This window comes from Berghia stephanieae, chromosome 5 (assembly GCF_034508935.2).
Source record: "Berghia stephanieae isolate SIO BIC M18660-M18661 chromosome 5, UCSD_Bste_1.3, whole genome shotgun sequence".
In the NCBI taxonomy this organism is placed as follows: domain Eukaryota; kingdom Metazoa; phylum Mollusca; class Gastropoda; order Nudibranchia; family Aeolidiidae; genus Berghia; species Berghia stephanieae.
The window spans coordinates 42,443,196-42,464,935 of NC_088364.1; the positions used below are offsets into that span (position 1 = coordinate 42,443,196).

The following is a 21,740-nucleotide window of genomic DNA, read 5'->3' on the forward strand; positions in this document are numbered from 1 at the left end:
TGCTTACACTTACATTTATACCTTGGTTTTTATTAATGCATATCAGCCAAGATTCGTAAAAAAAAAAAGCTGCGTTCTCATTGCAGTTCAAGCAGGAATCGTTTTTGCAAACTTTGAGTACTCATACTCGGTATTTTTAGTATCAAATATCTACGAAAACTGCCGAAAATCGCCAAAATGATGTCGTTATTCGGAGGTTTTATCAAAAAGTGCGTCGTTATTTGGAGGTTGTTTATTTTTACTGATCTTAAATAGAAAAAAATCGGGAAAACGGGTCAATGTCGTTATCAGGAGGTTGTCGCTATTCGGAAGTGTCGTAATCGGGAGGTTCCACTGTAATTAATTGGAGACAAGGAAGATGTAGAAAGAAGAAAAAGTTTATTTATTGACGATTGCGCTAAATAAATTATTTGTTTTTAAGGGTCTTACAGCGCTTGCAACACACTCATCAAGGTCATATCAGTATCAGCGCCAGTAAAAAGGAAGAAAATGGGATAGTAAAAAGTTATAGAATTACAATTAAATCATCCAAGAAAAGGTAAGACAACAGGGAATTGGTTCAAACAGGAAACAGATGTAGATTCCAAGAGCACACCACCATCAAAGTACTTGGTTTGAGATCACCTAAAAGTCTCATTCAGACACAAGCACAGTCCCAACTAAGAGGGCTACACTAAATGTTTACAAATCACATAAAATATGTAAACAAAACAATACAGTGCATAACAGAGAGATGATTTACAAGGAAAAAAAAATATCATCTCCCAAAAGTAACTACAGTATCCTACTTTTTTCACGGCTCTCCATCTTCCTTTCTTGACAGTAATGTTACAACTGGAATAGATATTAATATTAATATTATGTCTGCCGCCTTCAATATCATCAATCACCAATTGTGTAAGGTCTCTTGTGACCCAAAAAGTCTATAGGCAGATCAGTTTTATGTATATCAGCGTAGTTTCCTTAGTTCTTTATTTTAAATTTTTTACTCAATGAATTCAGAAGTGTTATGTTCTAGGGGACTACATTATATTTGGTTTCGTGTGGAGTATTATGGTGGAATCTTTTTGTGAGAGATGAACGTTTTTCCATTATTTACTGTCATTGCTAGTATTTTTCTGTATTACGTTTATGTAACCACTTAGGTTTATCCCCTTTGGTGGGTATCCCGTTGCAGTTGCAGTCCGGAATGTGGATCCAGATTAGCTACATTGGAGAGAAAGAAGAATATTTTTACTCTATGGATCAGAATGTTGGAAGATCACAAAGTATTATCCATAAATTTGAGCTATTCCATAACAAATGTTTACGAGGAATCTTCATGATCTTCTGGTCGAGTACAATCTCAAATGAAGACATGAGAGGTGGAGTCTCTGGGTCTGGAGACTCGTTAAAAGGAGATGATGGCAATGGTTGGGGTGGCATGTGTTTCTCATAACTGACGAAGCATCGAGGCACTGATGAGGAAGGCTTTGCGATGGACACTCGAAGGAAAGAGGAAGCCAGTCTGCACCAAGGAAACCTGGAGAGGGACCTAAAGCAGAGAGGTCTGTTCCTCGAAGTGGCCGCAGGAATTATCAGCTGACAAGACAGATCCCTTGCGCATCGCCTCAAGTGCCAGCAGGCCCAGAGATGAGTGCGTGAGAGTTTGGCTATAGAGAGTATGCCGATGACGTCACGCATTTACCATCCACGATTACTTCCCTTGAACTAAGAGCACTGTAACTTTCTATCGCGTTGTTTACATTAGAGAGAGAGAGAGAGAGAGAGAGAGAGAGAGAGAGAGAGAGAGAGAGAGAGAGAGAGAGAGAGAGAGAGAGAGAGAGGTTCGTTTTATTGTGTATTCATTGGAAGGAGGATGGGGTCTTTTGAGACAATAAAAATGTGGGTGAAACCAAAGAAAAAGGGGAGGAGAGTTTAATAGCTGACAACTGACCACAAGGGGTTGTGATAACTAGTGGACATATCCTGAATAGCTTGAGGTTGCAGCTCAAACAAGAACATTCAATTACAGTTACAACAGTGTATGATTTCATGTAAGTCATTACATATTAAGCCCCACCCCCTCCTCTTCAAGCTGTCATCTGACTCAAAATGGAAAGTATGCAACAAATGATTTGACCAGTCCCATTTAAAAAATTGCAATCTCATTGGTCAATATGTTTCCCATTGATGGACTTGAAACGAAGGGCTTTCTTATACTATCCCGACCTATTCTTTGCTCCACCCCACCTCCTTTTCCCCCTTTCTTTCAACCAGGCGCTCTCTCTCTGTCTCCCTCGTGGTTCTTTCATACATACAAACACACACATAATTATCGAAGTGGTTATTTGTACTACCACTACAAATAGCGAAAACTACCGCTTTTCACTATTTGTACTCCCAGAACTCTTATGTGTTTAAAGTTGCAAACCACCGCTCCTTTACCTCTTTGTAGCTACCTACTCCCAGCACTCTTATGCGTTTAAAGTTGCATTTGTGAGCTTTCAACAGGGTTCCCAGTTTGGCATTTTAAATGCCAGATTCCAAAAATCTGGCATTTTTGAAAACCGTTTGGCATTAGAAAAATCATTTGGCATTTGGCATTTTCATTTGGCATTTTCTTTTCTTGTATATTATACTTCAAATGACACCTTTTCTTAATTATTTCTAAACGCGTAAAAACAAACATCTTCACATTTCTTTTTCATTCTTAAAATCCAACCGTGGTGTAGTGGTTTAGCACTCCACTTAGTAGTCAGTAGGTAAATAATTACCCCAACAGGAAATTTAGTATAATTCAAAAAAAAAAAAAGAAAAAGAAAAGAAAACACGCAAGCCACCAGGATATGATAGTAAATTGTCTATCAAAAGTGAGTAGTTTTCTTAGTGGGGGTGGGAGTCAACAGACTTTGGCATTTTTTTGAGTGTTTTTGGCATTTTTTGAGTCTTCCCCTGGCATTTTGTTGAAAAATAATCTGGCAACCCTGGCTTTCAAGGACCAGCCGACCAGCCTCCACTTTTCGCGGTCTTTCTTTGAGAAATGTGAAGCAAAAAAAAAATGGCCCTCTCGGTAAACGAGACATTCTCATCTTTTCTCCAATTTGAAAACATTCGAAAATGAGAATAATGTACTTTTTATTAAAAAGTCAACAAAGAAGGTAAGTAAACTAGATACGACAATTTTTTTCCTTAATTAAGTGGCAACTCATTTCTCGTCATTCTCACTCTATCTCTATCAACTAAGAAGAGTACACCACCTCAAACATTTGTCAGTTCATATCTTTGCTTTTATGAGGTCTATTTTCATTTTGAAAAGTTCAAAGTGAACAACTAAATGACGCCGATTCAGTGGTGTATTTGGTCTATCTTCATGTGAATAAATATTTTATTATTGACTTTTCCAAAATTCCAATAGGTCATTCATTTGTATGATACTCTATGTCGTGATCTATTTCTCCTTGATTTCAGCTGTCTCAGCTCTAAACTATACTTTTCTTTCTCAATAAATAATTCATTTTCTGTTTGCAATGTATTACAGAGATGTTGATTTACCACATGTAAAAATTTCAAAGTTGTATCTGAAGCTGTTTCTGAATTATACGTGATTATCCATTGGGATGCTGTGCTTTGGTCACATTTTTTCCTATTACTAATTAAGCTATCTATATATAGAGATTTTCCACCACATAAACGGTCATAACTTTTTAACCAGTTGAGACAGAGCGATAATTTTTCACTCTAATTAATGTTTCACTCCCCTTTATTTTTCTACGCTAAATTAATACCCATAGCCACTATTTTGAAAAATTCTTGCAAGTGCCTACTAAGAGGGTTGAACTTGAACCTGAACATGCTCCTTCTTCTTCTTCTTCTTCTACTAATAACTACAACTAGATAGGTACTACGCCTCTCCTGAATGATCGGAACCGTTTAAGAAACTAAATTACGGGTTCCACCGGCGCAGCTCTCTAGACTTCCAGTCCCACAGTGCCCAGTATGGGCGGGAGACCTTACCCCCGATGTTCCTCGAGCCTCGAGGTAGTTTCACTTTATAGTTGTTTTAGCTTTTGAACTGTGGATCTTTTGTCAAACGTTTTATTTTAATTTTTCAAATTTAGTAGCACTTTAAAGGTCTGCGTTAGGTATCGCTCTGCTGTACTGTAATTGTAAGAGCGTAAGAATAACATGATAAAAGTACTGTAAAAGTATGCTGATGAAAATGATATTGACAATGAAATTATAATAAAAAGAAGAACAATAGAACTTATAAACAAATCAATAAAGAAGCTTTTAAAAAAATGAAATTTAAAAGAAGAAAAAACTGCCTCAAGAAGTGAAAAAAATTGTCCCTGTTGTTGAGATGTGAAGTGGACATAATCGTGTCTGTTAAGAATTAGAAGAAATGAAAGATGCCACTTTTTATTTTAAATGTAGATTGCACATTAGCAGAACACTAAAAAAAAAAAGTAAAGAAAGAAAATCCAATGTGGCAACTTGGTTGCTAGTGAAAAAAGTAAAATTACTCCGCTCAGCATTGCTGCTGGTGTGATGTCTAGTGTTAGTTAGGTGTCACTATATTAGAGTGATATCTTGTTACTTCATATTTTCATTTTAAAACCTGTAGAACAACTTGATTGATTTGTAAATTTCCTTATATGACCATTGTTTTAGTTTTCCGCAGCCATTATAATTCAATTTGAAATATTGAAAGGTACTGGAGAGGAGTCTTAGCGGGGAGTTTTTTTGTCTTGTTAGTTTTAGTTATAGGTCATAGTGCAGGTCCAAGTGTTGGAAATGTACAAGGTTTTATTTTTTATTTTAAGGTTAGTTGAAGGAATACTTTCCTTAGCTCAAGGAACGTGCAGAAGACCTCCCCTATTTACTACTTACTACTACTACCCAAGTACTAGTGCTAGACTACTTCTTCCGCCACCTCACTCCTAAACGGACTGACACCACAGGCAACTGATATTATTCTCTCTCTCTCTCTCTCTCTCTCTCTCTCTCTCTCTCTCTCTGAGTGTGTATCTGTCTGTCTATTTCTGCCCATCTCCCTCTTTTTACTAATTAGTTTGTAGGTCTTTGGCAAATTCTCAAGAACAGCCAAGATATATGCGGCTGTGTGGCACTCACTTCCGGATTGGAAGGTCCTGGGGTCGAGCCTCGTCAAGGACTCACGTTCTCTCACTGTACTCATGTGTATGATTTCCTATCCGCTAAGAGCGTTGTCTGTCAGAAGAAAAACATCGCCTAACGTTCTACTTGTTACGTGTTGCTGCTAGTCATGGATCCTTAGTAAAGTGCTTTGAGCATGTTTGGTGGATATTGCGGCTTATGAAAGCTCAATTCTTTTTTTAATATTTATATATATATATATATATATATAAAAAAGATGCAGGATGATGACGGGCATGCGCTACTTTATGATGTAGTATAAACCATTCCTAATATATGATTTTGCTAAATAGGCCTACACTCAAATTTTACGAGTGTATCTGGTGGCAAATATTAGACACTCGTTGCCACTGTGATTTTGATGAAACTTGGCTTATACACAGATACATGAATTTTCCTAATACGGCTTCAAACATGGGATCTGAACTTCAATTTATAATGAAGTAATTTTTCGACAGCTTGATTGAATGTGACAAGATCCTTTTACTTAATACAATTCAATTTAGTGTGGTCTGTAGTTGTTTGCCTAATATTAGAATGCACAGAATTTGAATTTTTATTGACTTTAAATATTGAAAACAACATGCCTTTGGCTTTCCATTTGTGCCATTCCATTCAGCTTTTGACCTAGTCCCTAATTTGAGTACCACGTCACAAATTTAAGTTCTTCGAGAAAACTCTCGACTTACTTTCTTATTCTTCTAACGTACTGAACTGTAACACCTTTGTCTCAGTTGGAGAAAATATTGCAATTTTTAAACTTAATATTTAGGTATTTATGTTATGATCTTTATATATATTCCGTGTTTTTCAGCTTCCATCATATCACCCTGAGGAAAGTTGGCTAATTTATGACTTTTGTGTCTATGAATGCAAGCAGGGCAAAAAGCAATTGACTTCAAGCGAAGGAGTTCGCCCTAACCAGAGGTAGGAGGTTGTTTTTGGACGGGGGCAGGAGGTGTTTTTTTACTTTTACATATTTTTAAAAAAATGAAAATATTATATGCACAAGGTTATAATATTTCAGAATAACTCGGAAGTAAATTATCACCATCAGCTTTTCTATCTTGATTGCCAAGACAATTTTAATAAAGCAATCAAACTGATTCTGAATTTTAAAACATCCAGAGGAAGAGGCAATGTGTGCCTATCTGCAGCTCATTTACAGTCTTCAGTGGGCGGGCTGCACGATGTAATGCAGCAAGACAATAGTTCAACTATTACCAGAACAGTTTTAAAAAGTGAAAGACTTGATTTGTTCAAAAAATCTGATTGCGCTGGATTAGTATTATTATTGAATGTCTTATTAAGATTTATTTTCAATTGCTCTATAATCTGCATGTTGAAATCCTTCACAATTGAGTTATGCAAGTGACAACGCTATTAATATTTTATCATACTATGTTGTGGATAATTTTATTATTTTGTAATAAAAAGTTTTTCTTACCATGCAGGACTCTGAAATTAATACTGGCTTCTGAGGGTTACAGGGGCTAATCACCCATGCGATAAATTGGTAAGACTCATTCATTTTATACTTATTTTCCATCGACATTTTGTCCCTACAGTTTTTCGCTGCCGAAAATTTTACACTTGACAACAATTAATCGCAAATTCTATTTTAGTCGTAATTAGACTCAATTTTTTGTATAAATATGTATTATTTTTTCTTTTCTTGTTACTTTATATTTTCAGTACTTAATTGTCCCTCCCCCCTCCCACTATTGAGTGTAATCCATGTTGCTCCCTGTCTTTGTTATGGATTAAGATTGCTCATTTTTTTCCTGGTTCTTGCGGGGTCTTTAGTTGGGATGCAGACAGTCAAATACAGTACCTTTCTTCTTGAGATGATTTTTTATACTGTAAATCATCTCTCTGTTATGTACTGTTATAGTTATAGGTTTTGAATATTATTGCATTATGTAAATGTTTTAGCAGGATCCTTTGCTTGTGTCTCGGTGAGACTTTGAGGTAATGTCAAAATTGGTACATCTTTGAGGTGCTCGTGAAATCTACTGTTCCCTATTGAATCAGTCACCATATCATCATCCTTTTTATAATGTTGTAAGCGCTATTAAGTCCTGTAAGACAATATAAGCAGATCTAGGTGGTGGTATTTTTTTGGGTCTTTTTTTTTTTGTCTTTGTTTATTTTTTGTTCCAGATAAGGAATTTTAAGATTTGATGGTTGTCCATAGACTTTTAAAAATAAAATTTGACTTTGACTATGAGTACGGTGCAGTTATAAGTGCTTGATTTCTGAGGACTAATTATAAATGGTGACCACTCTATTGCGTTTTTGTATGCCATGAAAATGTTACAAAGACAATGAAGCGACATTTTTTGGGAATTCTGCAGTCATTCATTTAACCCTTGAATTTGATGAGCGCCTGTTGCATTTTAGTTCATTCAAGTATTTTAGAGTGACAAACACAACTCGTGCATTATGGGTTTATATTTATATGCAGATTTTTGTCTTTAAATTGTCAATAAAAAATAAAATGCTTTTTTTTTGTTTTGTTAGCTGGCAGGTCTGAATTGAATGCTATTGCATACAATTTTGTACTTTTAATCTTTTTTCTTTTTACATTTAGCCATCCTCACTTTATCCGGAGAATCGCCTGCCCCTCGTGAATGAGACAGTGAAGGCTATGGCTAAAACAAAGGTGTCCACAACCCAACTTAGGCAATACATTCAATCAAGCCAAGGATAAAATGTATTGCCTAAAGATGTCGAAGATTTGCAGCGGAGATTGTTCAAGACTGATATTGACAGGACGGACGGTGAGACGGTACAGGAATTACTGAGAGAGATAGAGGAGGAAGGAGGTGTAACAAAGTTCAGTGTGAATGAGGATGGTGGTTTTGAGTATTTGTTTTAAGTAACGGGAAGAATGAGGCGTGATTTGAGTGTTTTTTGTGATGTGTTTGTTATGGATGTAACATACAAAGTAAATCGATATTTGTATCCACTTGTGAATATTATGTGCATAGATGATGAGGGTCATGGCGGGCGAAAGACTGGAAATCCATGACCAACCTGAAACTGACATTGTACAGTAGAACATGAAAGTAACGTACTCGGAAATAGCGAGTAAAATCTAAATCCCCGTTTTTTTCCCTTATTTGAGTCAATAAAATTAGCATGAAAGTAGCGAGTATGAAAAAGAGGTCAACTCGGAAATAACGAGCATTTCCTGCCCCAGCCTAGGACTGCGAACGAAGTAAAGCAAAACAAGAGACAATGGCAATTTAAATCTTTTTAGCCTAGCCTCTTTTCTTTTCTTATTTTTCGTTACGAGTAATATTACATAGTAGCCTAGTCTGTAGTAGTACATAATAGGCGAAACAAATTTGGGTGGGGGTTGGGTTTTGTCTGCGTGTGTGTGTATTGGGGGTGGGGGTAAATTATTCACCTAATGTGGTGCCACGCGACGCGCGAGGTAAGCACATGTCAACATGCCTCACTTCGCAGCATCGGTCAGCGAGTAGCATCGTTAACGAACGACACGATCAGCGAGAGAGGGGAGTGTGGAACCATTATTTCAATGGGTCAGTGATTGAGTGATGCGCTTGCTTACCTCATCAAACATGCCGAGTGCATACAAACACTCGCGCGCACACGCACACACACACACTTCTATGTTCTTGTTTTTTCTAGTCATGATTTTACTTGAAAATAAAAACAAAAAAAACAAGCATTCTGCCACTTCTGTGAAGAAATTGAAATAGGGGCGACGGCTTTTACTCGAATTACACACTGAGGGGAATAACCAGCAATATTATAACCTTTCCTGGCAACTCGGGAATAGCGAGAACTCGGAAATAGCGAGTAATCAGGAGTGGACCCGTCGAACTCGCTATTTCCGAGTTCTACTGTACCAGTATGACGTGTGACAAATACACAGGAAGGACTGTATCGAATTGTATCTTCAGTGACAAACAGGATCAATAGCTTGTTTCAAGTTATGGTAGAACATCAGTTTCTGCAAAGAATCTCCCAGTTGGAACAATTTTTGACTCTTGTCTCTGAAGATAAAGACTTTGACATTGTCGACATGACTGACTTAATACAGACAAATCCCCATTCTAACCCTCTTTCTGACTTTTCAGAGACACCAGACATTGTAAATGCACGTACTGACCAGAGACCACAGACATTATAAATACACACTCTGCCCAGACAGAGACCACAGAAGTTATGGACACACAGACTGACCAGACAGAGACCGCAGACGTTATGGACACACAAACTGACCAGACAGAGAGACCACAGACGTTATGGACGCACAGACTGACCAGACAGGGACTCCAGATAACAGAGACATGCGACCATAAAGATGCCCTTGACACAACAGAGACAGTTAGACTGCGAAATTTTTCAAATGTGACTCTACACAGGAAATTTCATACAGAATTCCCTTAATACCTTTACTCATTGTCCATTCGTAAAATTTATTTTCATGTAATAAACCACCAAAAAAGTAAATTTTTAACGTGGGTGGGGGCTGTCACGTTACTGTAGAACGAGCTTAAGTCTCAATGGGATATTAGCTTTAGGCAACCACAAGTTGGTATTTTTCAAACCTGTTGCTATGCTATCTTGTAATGACAACGTCTCTCAGTCGCCAAACGTCACTAGCTATCCTTCACATAATGCAGGGTTGATTGTGTGAAGTACGTTTGGGGCCGGAAGATAGCAAGGCATAGTGCAGGCTACTGTACTGTGTCAGTCCGTGAACGGGTGACCAATTCATAGTACAGAGAAGGCAAATCTGTTCCTATATGTCCCAATAAAAATATAACACAGAGAAGGCCGAAACTGTGTTATACAGGTCGGTACAGAATAAAACAAATATAACACAGGAGACCAAACACTGTGTTGTAGAATATCAAAATTTCAAAGGTGGTCGGTCAGTGACGAAATAAAAAGGGACATTATAAGTCGTAATATCACATCCCAATAAAAGAGTGTGATAGTAAAAAGGTGCCCGTTAACAGTTGAGTCTGTCAAGTCTCTATCCAGATTCAAAAGGATAGTGCAAAGTCCTGTATGTAAAACAAATTTGAGAAGCATGGTTGTTCTCAATACTTGTTGGGTCGTGATCGGTATAGAGTGAAGTAGTGTTCATGATACACATCAGAGCAATGCTGTGTCAAGATTACAGAGGAGCAAGAAGACAAGATTTGTTTGTGTGTCTTTATATGTTACGGAATAGGTACATTTTGGTTGTCAAAACTTTCATTTTTATTTTGACATTTTCTTAATCTTTTAAAATAAAATTATAATTTAATTTAATCAACAGACTTGTTTAATAATTTAAAGATATACTTTTGTGGGGACCTTTTGTAAAATCATTAGTCCGATTGTAGTTGTAAATCTCTTTATATTCTAATGTCATAAAATCAGTGACACCACTGAATTCCTACCAGCGCTTTTACTCACTGAGTCCCTACCACCAGCGCTATTACTCACCCAGTCCCTACCACCTGGGCGGGGTTCCTGACCTCCCATAGTGGGCAGGGGGGTTCATACTGTGTCTTCTATCCCCTTATATCTGTTTTCCAACATGCTTTCTGTCTTTGTCTTGGAATGAGATTACTTGGTTTTGTCCTGGTCCTGGCTGAGAGGGAAGCAGTCGAATGTATAGTTAGTTTTGGGAGATGATATTTTTTTCATTGGAAATCATCTCTCTGTTATGTACTGTATTATGTTTTATTTACATATTATATTTGATTTGTTAACATTTGAGTGTATTCCTCTTAGTCGGGACCTGTGCTTGTGTCTGGATGAGACTTTTAGATGATCTTAAACTAAGTACTTTGATGGTGTGCTCTTGGTATCTACATCTGTTTCCCATTTGAACAAATTCCCCTTTGTCTTACCTTTTCTTGGGTGCTTTAATTGAATTCTATAACTTTTTACTATCCCATTTCTTCCTTTTTACTGGCGCTGATATGACCTTGATGTGTTGCAAGCGCCGTAAAACCCTCAAAAACAAACAAAACAAACAGTCCCTACCAGCAGCGCTTTTACTCATTGAGTCATAGAGCTTTTACTCACTGAGTCCCTACCACCAGTGCTTTTACTCTTCCGAGTCCCTACCACCAGCGCTTTTACTCACTGTCACTGTCCCTACCACCAGTGCTATTACCGAGTTATAGAGCTTTTACTCACTGAGTCCCTACCACCAGTGCTATAACTCACCGAGTCCCTACCACCAGCGCTTTTACTCGAGTCATAGAGCTTTTACTCACCGAGTCCCTACCACCAGCGCTATAACTCACCAAGTCCCTACCACCAGCGCTTTTACTCATTGAGTCATAGAGCTTTTACTCACCGAGTCCCTACCACCAGCGCTATAACTCACCGAGTCCCTACCCAACGCTTTTACTCTTCGAGTCCCTACCACTACCACCAGCGCTTTTACTCACCGAGTCCCTACCACCAGCGCTATAACTCACCGAGTCCCTACCCAGCGCTTTTACTCTTCGAGTCCCTTCCACCAGCGCTTTTACTCACTGAGTCCCTACCACCAGTGCTTTTACTCTTCCGAGTCCCTACCACCAGCGCTTTTACTCACTGTCACTGTCCCTACCACCAGTGCTATTACCGAGTTATAGAGCTTTTACTCACTGAGTCCCTACCACCAGTGCTATAACTCACCGAGTCCCTACCACCAGCGCTTTTACTCACTGACACTGTCCCTACCACCAGTGCTATTACTGAGTTATAGAGCTTTTACTCACCGAGTCCCTACCCAGCGCTTTTACTCTTTGAGTCCCTACCACCAGCGCTTTTACTCACCGAGTCCTTACCACCAGCGCTATAACTCACTGAGTCCCTACCACCAGCGCTTTTACTCACTGAGTCATAGAGCTTTTACTCACTGAGTCCCTACGACCAGCGCTATTACTCACTGAGCCCCTTCCACCAGCGCTTTTACTCACCGAGTCCCTACCACCAGCGCTATTACAGAGTCATAGAGCTTTTACTCACTGAGCACCTACGACCAGCGTTATTACTCACCGAGTCCCTACCACCAGCGCTATTACTCAGCGAGTCATAGAGCTTTTACTCATCGAGTCCCTACGACCAGCGCTTTTACTCACTGAGTCCCTACCACCAGCGCTTTTACTCGTTGAATCCCTATCACCAGCACTTTTACTCGCCGAGTTCCTACCACATGGCTATTACTGAGTCCCTAACACCAGCGCTAATACTATTAGCCACCAAATCCCTACCACCAGGGGGGACAATATAAGCTCAAATTAGACCCCAAAAATTCTTACAGTGATGCAGAAAAAAACAACGAACAGATCTCTTTCAAATTTACACAAAATGTTTCTTACAACAAGATGGATAGGTTTAGCAATAGTCTTGAAAATAAATTTTTCAGAATTTTTTTTCGATTTCTTAGTGAAAATTTGGTGTGACTGACATGACAGGAAAAAAAAAATTGATTTAAAAATTCATAAAACTGCTAAATTTTTGTTTAGCCCAAAACCCAACCATCATGATGCAAAACACATCATAAGAAAAATTCTGACCAAATTTGAAGACAATCTGATGGGAAACAATCCAGATGTGAATGTTAGAAAATCAGAGAATGACGCACAATGAAATTTTGAGAAAATGAAAAATTTGTCTTTAATTTGATAATAAAGCTAATTATGCAGACAAAGGCCAACATTCATCAAGTATAACCAATATGGAACAAGAAAACAGTAATATTTTATAAATTGATCAAATTCGGAAAAAAATTATAAACGATTCGCTAACCCATACCTCTAAGAAAAAAAATTGCGAAATAATTTAATATCTGCTGTTATTCACCAAAAAATTACTTTAGTGGTCAAGTATGCTTTATAGTTCTAAAATTCTTTAATTATATCTCATGAACGAATAATGTAATGTATAATTTAATGCTAAACACCAAAAATAACTGAATTAAAAAAACAACTTTTTTAAGGGGCAACATAAGCTAAAATTAAACGTAAAACCCTAAAATTTCTAACATAGATGCACCAAAAACTAGCATATAAATTTCTTTCAAATTTAAACACAATGTTTCTTTCATAAATAGCTATATCATGAAAACTCTTGGAATAATTTTTTAGAATTTTTATTTGATTTCAACTGAAAATTTAGCGCGGATCGACAGGAACAAATGAATTTTAAAATTTATAAAATTGCTAAATTTTAATTTACCCCCAAACACTTACATCATGATGTTTTTTTTTTTGTTTGTTTGTTGCTTTAGGTCTCTTCCAACACAATTGAGGTTATATGAGAGACCGCTGAAACAAAAAAAAAAGCAATCTAACAAAAATAGTACAAATGTCAATCAAAATCATAACCTAAAGATATCATAAGCTAAATTATAAATAACCAAGAACAAACAGGCAGAAGATTTACAGGAAAAAAAATATCCCCTGTCAAAAATACAATCACAAACCAAAGAAGCAGGATAGGCTAGTAAAGAGAAGAAGAAACGACATCACTACCGGATCGTACACCCATGCGAACATCATAGGTATATGATTCAAGGGTGATGCTCCCATCCAACCACCTGCACATCATGATGTAAAACACATCATAGAGAAAAGATTCTGAATAAATTTGAAGATAATTTAAAGGAAAATGATTGAGGTAGGATTGCTAGAAAATCAGACAAATGCCATAAAACAGACATTTGAGAAAGCGCAAGCTTTTTCTATAATTTGACATAAAGTTAAAAGGCTGATTTTGCAGACAACTAAAAGAAATGATCCATCAAACTTTCAAATATGACCGTAATAGGACAAGAAAACGAAAATTTTGTAGATTGATCTAAGTCTAAAAAAAATTATAATCGGTTCACTAACCCATACCCCTTAGATAAAAAAAAATGCTGTAAAATTGATTTTTTTACGCCCAGAGATAAAATAATTTTGTGGTCAAATATGATGTCATACCTTATGAATTCATCATTATAATCACAAAACCTAATTATTTACTGTATACAATAGGTTATACAGATGATTTCTAGATATATTAAATGATTTTTCAAAATATGATATGGCACGCTATCCTCATTTTTCATTTTTTTATTCTACTTGAGAAACAAGTCGTATAAAATTAGATATCTAGTCAAGTTGAACTGCAAAATCAATTCTATTTTAGACAATAAAACAGTTAAATAGTGCACTAGCTCTGAATAAAAAGCAATTTGCTTTCCCAAACCCTTGGAATAAAAATCTCTTTCGCCTCAATACAGAAAAAGTCAACACTACTTGTTTGCCACCACTTTTTTTGTAGCTCCACAAAGAGGGTTGATCCTGCTCTGGATGGAAAAATTGAAATAAAAAAGAGACACATTTCATTAGCAATTTTTGAAAATGGCATTATTGTCATAAAATGCATTTGTCAAAGACATAGCAATTTTTAAAAAATGATCATTATTCACACCAACACACTTGAAATTTCATTGGTTTTACATCCATAGAACAAACTCTTGGCAACAAACTATAGTCTGTCGTTAAGTTAATACATTCAGTAGTAATTCAATTCAAATGATGCTTTGCCATTTTCATTTAGAAAAATGAGCATTTATTTTATTGATCACCAATAAAAAATGTAAAGGCGCAATGGAGATTTGAAAACATTACTAACCATTGTCAAAAAGTGCATGCAGACACTCTGGTCTGCTGGCCCAGATGATGGTTTGCTGATTGATGAGTTTTGCCACAGGCAAAGGTTTGCCTCAACACACCTTGCCAGAATAGCCCTTGAGCCAGCATCTTTATGGATTGTCAGGACACCAGTAACGTCAACAGTGTTCTTTCATGTTAGCTGTCGATGAAAACAAAAAATTAAATTTAATTCACTACAGCAAAATAGGCACATACATGCCAATGCTAAAGTTTATAACAGCAACACTTCGCATGTTGAACGGGACATAACGTCTGTTAGGCGATATTACAATTTCTTCGGACAGAGACAACGCAGTTAACGGCCAAGTACACATTTTACAACTGAGTCCGGTGAGAGAAAGTGAGCAAAGTGCCTTTTCCAAGGGCTCAACTATGCGCCGAGCGAGGCTCGAGCCCAGGACCTTCCGGTCCAAAAGCGAGTGTCATACCACTACGACATAGCCGTACGTAATTTTTTAAAATATAATAAAAATAATCACACTAATATAATTATCTCACATTGTCATCATCATAGGCATTTCAAAACTACTAATAATACTACCACTACAGATATCTTATCATTATAAAATATTACTCTCTCTCTCTCTCTCTCTCTCTCTCTCTCTCTCTCTCTCTCTCTCTCTCTCTCTCTCTCTCTCTCTCTCTCTCTCTCTCTCTCTCTCTCGTCTCCATGAACATATACAAAACCCAATTTTCCGATATAAAGAAACAGCCCCCCCCCCCAAAAAAAAAGTTTTGAAAAAGTATGGACGATGCATGCTGTGTCGGCCATAATAAAGATAATAACAATAACTGAATGAAAAGTATTTTTTTAAAGGACCCTGAGCCTGGAATGTCGTGAGTACTCGAAACCTCTTGATCTTGATAAAATTAGCAACCTTTTGACTGGGGATCGAACATTGAAACGCCTGGTTTTAATCGCCTGACATGGAAGGCTGATTTAAAATATTTGGGGGGGGGGGGGGGGGGGGAATTAGTATTTTAATTTTTTTTAAGCCCTGTTATTGTTATTTTTCACAAAATAAAGTAATAAAGTTAAGTAATTCGCGGTAGCGACAAATGTGTCGTCAGCTGATGCACAATCAACAAACACACAACCCCAAAGCATGTTTAGTTATAAAAATAAGAAATGAATTAAAATGTGCATTTCGTATGCTTACCTTGTAAACTGAGTATTCTGTGACTTGAAAAGAGTGAAGAATTACCAAAGTCCGTCAAAATCAACTTGTAATAATAGATGTGATGAGATGAAGTGGTCACTTTTTGACTTCCAGTCCAGACAGGGTTGCCAGATTATTTTTCAACAAAATGCCAGTGGAAGACTCAAAAAATGCCAAAACACTCCAAAAAATGCCAAAGTCTGTTGACTCCCATCCCCACTAAGAAAACTACTCACTTTTGATAGACAATTTACTATCATATCCTGGTGGCTTGCGTGTTTTCCTTTTTTTTTTGAATTATACTAAATTTCCTGTTGGGGTAATTTTTTACCTACTGACTACTAAGTGGAGTGCTAAACCACTACACCACGGTTGGATCTTAAGAATGAAAAAGAAATACATTAACATGAAAGGTAAATACGTAAACAGTTAAATAATTATTGACAATTACGAAAACTTACTGTTTCGTGTTTCTTATGATGTTTTTTGTTGAATCTGGTTCAAGTGCAGAGTAAAGGTGTCATTTGAAGTATAATATACAAGAAAAGAAAATGCCAAATGAAAATGCCAAATGCCAAATGATTTTTCTAATGCCAAACGGTTTTCAAAAATGCCAGATTTTTGGAATCTGGCATTTAAAATGCCAAACTGGCAACCCTGGTATGGGCGGGAGACAGGGTTGCCAGATTATTTTTCAACAAAATGCCAAGGGAAGACTCAAAAAATGCCAAAACACTCAAAAAAATGCCAAAGTCTGTTGACTCCCACCCCCACTAAGAGAACTACTCACTTTTGATAGACAATTTACTATCATATCCTGGGCTCTGATTCATGGAGCGGGACTACGACGATAGTCCTAGACTAAATCCGTTGTCTCAGACTAAAAGGCGTTGTAAGATATTCATGAAGCCGGACTACGCGAAGTCTCAGACTAAACGAGGGACTAAACGGGTGAAATTTACACCCGCGATTTAGCAGGTGTAAATATCGTAGTCTGGGACTAAATTTCAAAATCATAATATGTGCTATACGCTGGTGGGAGTAATTGTACTGCGATTAGAACAAGGCTACCCGACAGTTTTTGATTTTATTTCTATTTATTTATTTATTTATTTATTTATTTATTTATTTATTTATTTATTTTTATTTTTTTGATTTTGTTTTATTTTATTTTATTTTCTCGAAGATTCAACAATCGCACATACACTCCTCATCGTGTCCATTCCAAACACTTTCCAGGTACACATACTGTTTCATAGTAACTTACTACTACTACTACTACTACTACTTTCACTATTATCACTACTACTACCACTACTACTACTACTACTACTACTACTACTACTACTACTACTACTACTACTACTACTACTACTACTACTACCACTACTACTACTACTACTACTACACTACTACTACTACTACTACTACTACTACTACTACTACTACTACTACTACTACTACTACTACTACACTACTACTACTACTACTACTACTACTACTACTACTACTACTACTAACTACTACTACTACTACTACTACTACTACTACTACTACTACTACTACTACTACTACTACTACTACTACTACTACTACTACTACTAACATACTACTACTACTACTACTACTACTACTACTACTACTACTACTACTACTACTACTAACTACTACTACTATCTACTTTACATTTCTATTATGTCTTTTATCGCCCATTATTTTTTTTCTAGAAACTTCACGTCTCTCACTGGCCTCATCATTTCTATCACACCACGCTAACGATTCGTTCACACTCCAACCATCGTTGAGTACAGACGATGCAATTTCTTCTTATTTGTTTTCAACGTTTATTTGTTTATTTTTGTGCCGACGAAGGGTTTGTACCCGAAACGCCCATTGTCTGTATTGTTTCCACCGATTCCTATCCATCTTCACTCTTTCGTTAGTATTTTCGGGACCCCATGCTTCAGGCAGCGCTCACCGCTCTCTACTTAGAACAATGCTACACCGTTGATAAGAATCATTTAAGTGCCATCGTTATTTATATTTACTAAAAACATAACACACACACACATTCTCAAACAATTTTTACACCCTTAAACTTGTCTCACACCATTTTTATTTGTGGGGCAAAAACAAAACAAAAAACAACAACAACAAAAACGATCAAAACAAACACGAAGAAGAAATAGATATGATTTCTGTGCCACTTCGTATGACGCATGCGCAGCTGGAAAAGTAACACATTTCTATGACGTTTTGTGATACGTTTCCGAGGAATCCCCAGTTAAAAATAGATTGACCTCTGTAGTCTGAGACTTCGCAAGCGTAGTCAGAGACTTGATAGTCAGGGACGAAGTCTGACCCCATGAATAGCTTACTTTCCGTAGTCTCTGACTTCCCAAAGTCTGAGACTACAAAGTCTCAGACTTTGCTTTAGTCTGAGACTACCATAGTCCCGCTCCATGTATCAGACCCCTGGTGGCTTGCGTGTTTTCTTTTCTTTTCTTTTTTTTCTTTTTTAAAAAATTATACTAAATTTCCTGTTGGGGTAATTTTTTACCTACTGACTACTAAGTGGAGTGCTAAACCACTACACCACAGTTGGACTTTAAGAATGAAAAAGAAATACATTAACATGAAAGGTAAATACGTAAACAGTTAAATAATTATTGACAATTAAGAAAACTTACTGTTTCGTGTTTCTTATGAAACTTAATTAAGAAAAGGTGTCATTTGAAGTATAATATACAAGAAAAGAAAATGCCAAATGAAAATGCCAAATGCCAAATGATTTTTCTAATGCCAAACGGTTTTAAAAAATGCCAGATTTTTGGAATCTGGCATTTAAAATGCCAAACTGGCAACCCTGAGTCCAGATAATTCATTGTATATTGCAGTTCTATCCGTATAAAATGTTATATTTTTAGTAATTACGCAAATTCTATTTTTAGTAAGAGTACAAATAAGCTCTGGCGTTATTTGCAGTGGTAGTACAAATAAGCGTAGCACATAATTATATCTTTATTCTTTTTAGCTCCTGCCCCCGACAATGCACATACAAGCAGTCTCTCTCTCTCTCCCCCTCCTCCTCCCCCCCCCCCCAAACAAAAATGATACATCTTTAATCATCACCACCACTACTACAACTACCAACACTATTACATATTTTAAAATAAAATATCACAAATGCTTGACTTCATACTTATGCTTATATACTAGCCGCCTCTTGTAACGTGCAAGTTTTGAATATTTGGTTTTCAGATCGGATTCGTGAACTGAAAATAACACATAAACCATATTGGCATCATTTTCTTATTGTAAACAAAGTGAATAAATGGCAAATAGTGAATTAATTTTATCCCCTCCATTTGCACACTGCGTGAAATGTATTAAATATATTTCAACAAAACACATTAAGAGCTTTGTAATTTATCATTCTTTTTTCACTTGTTAAAAATGCCAGCTTGTGTGTAATATAAAACCATACAAATTGTTCCTGTACTCATTTGGTTTCAAGTTTTATGTTTAAAAAAAATAAATTGGTATATATAAATATAAACGAAATTCTTGAAACGGTTATTGCTTTCTTCAAACATCACGCTGAAATGAACCATTTTCAGCAGCCATCCCAAATAGAACATTTGTGGGACTATTTGAAATGCAAGATTGATGGCTGTATACCAGGCCCCAAAACCGGGATCCGCTCATCCACTAGCATTGGCGGAAGAATGGAATGCTAATGTTATTCCTCAATGGTGATTTCAAAATCTCATTCAGAGTATGAGAAGCAGATATCCAGAATATAAGCGAAATAAATGAGCCTATAAACGTTATTAGCTAGAAGACGTTTTTTCTGAAAATAGCTTCAAATGGCCAATTTCTTGGTTACTTATTCTCAGCAATTAAAAATCATTATATAAATAATATTAATATTACCGACTGAATTTTAAATCGTTAAATAGACTGTGCATTACAGGTGATGGCTAGTATAGTTAAAAAACGTAATAACCCAACATTGTTGTCATTTTATGCGGATCTTTTAATAAAAGTTTTATATCCTATAGTTCGGGGCTTGATTTTAGTTAATGTTGATTGTTGTTTTTAAGAGTTTTACGACATTTTAGGCCATATCAGTGCCAGAAAAAAAGGAAGAAAATGGGATTGTAAAAAGTTATAGAATTACAATTAAAAGCACACAAGAAAAGGTTAAGACAAATGAGAATTGGTTCAAATAGGAAACAGATGTAGATTACAAGAGCACACTATCACTATCAGTGTACTTAGTTTTCGATCACCTAAAAGTCTCATCCAGACATCAGAACAGGTCTCCACTAAGAGGAAGACACTCACACGTCTACAAATTGTATAATATGTAAACAAAACATAATATAGTGCATACCAGTAACACAGAGATGATTTATAAAACAAAAAATATCATCTCCCAAAACTAACTATACATTTGACTGTTTCCATCCCACTCCCAGCTAGGGTATCCGGCCAGGGCCAGGACAAAGCCAAGTAATCTCATTCCATAGTAAGTATCTCCCTGCCCACTCTGGAAGGGTTCTAATTCTAGTTAAAATGCAGACCTTGAGAAAATCTGATTTATCCAGAAAAATATCGAGTAATTTGTGGGGAACAAATGCTTTTGGCCCTCCTCAAACTGTTTTTCTTTGTTTTTAAGGGTTTTACGGCGCTTGCAACGGTCATATGTAAAAAAGAAGAAAATGGGAAAGTAAAAAGTTCTAGAATTACAATTAAAGCACCCAAGCAAAGGTAAGTGAAAGGGGAATTGGTTCAAATAGGGAACAGATGTAGATTCCAAGAGCACACTTACTTAGTTTGAGATCACCTAAAAGTCTCATCCAGACACAAGCACAGGCCCCTACTAAGAGGAATGCACTCAAATGTTTACAAATCACATAATATGTAAACAAAACATAATACATACAGTCATACAGTGCATAACAAAGAGATGATTTACAAGGGAAAAAATATAATCTCCCAAAACTATACATTAGACTGTTTCCCTCTCAGTCAGGGTATCTGGCCAGAGCCAGGACAAAACCAAATACAATGTAATCTCATTCCAAGATAAAGACAGAAAGCAAGTTGGAAAATAGGTATAGGGGGGAAAGAAGACACAGTAAGTACCTCCCTGCCCATTATGGGAGGTCAGGAACAACGCCCACCTCTTCAAACTAAACAATGAATAAAAGCAACAAATGCATAAGATAAAATATATAATTTTCATTCACAAAAGGGTGAAAATGTCTTGCCCAGCCACCAAGAATAACAACAAAGATAAATATTAAATATGGCAACTTAATATCAAAAGCATGCACTATAAATATGCAGCATTGAGTTGTTATAAAGTTTTAAAATCCATGAATTTATTCAGTTACATATTCCAAATATAGTTTTTGTTATTTTTAAGTAAATCCAGTTTAAGTTTATCTGTACTAATCAGAATAAAAAATGTACCCATCATTAAAAAAAAAGGGGCAGTTATTTTCCTGCTTTACCATTTTGATTGAAATATTTTGATTACAATTGATGAACCGATCCCCTCACTTTTCCTCCTCTTGTTGATTGGGATGGAGGTCAATTTCTGTGGTAAAAAGTTCTAGAATTATTACAAGTACTTAGTTTTAGATCACCTAAAAGCCTCATCCAGACACAAGCACAGGTCCTCACTAAGAGGAACACTTTCAAATGTTTACAAATC

At 36.5% G+C, this 21,740-nt stretch overlaps 2 long non-coding RNA genes across 3 annotated transcripts; one reads left to right on the forward strand and one right to left on the reverse strand.

Moving 5' to 3' along the window:
- Positions 1-2,809: 2,809 nt before the first annotated feature.
- Positions 2,810-10,404, forward strand: LOC144972956 (uncharacterized). Of its 2 annotated transcripts, none has more exons than XR_013645460.1 (4): positions 2,810-4,693; positions 5,972-6,084; positions 6,612-6,673; positions 7,751-10,404. It is a non-coding gene; the product is annotated as an uncharacterized LOC144972956 (long non-coding RNA). The 2 variants fall into 2 exon arrangements; XR_013645459.1 differs by having other exon boundaries at positions 2,810-3,140.
- A 2,731-nt stretch (positions 10,405-13,135) lies between these two features.
- On the reverse strand, positions 13,136-16,126 carry LOC144972957 (uncharacterized). The gene is made up of 3 exons (XR_013645461.1): positions 16,013-16,126; positions 14,812-14,991; positions 13,136-14,482 (listed from the first exon to the last, which is right to left on the reverse strand). It is a non-coding gene; the product is annotated as an uncharacterized LOC144972957 (long non-coding RNA).
- Positions 16,127-21,740: the final 5,614 nt, after the last annotated feature.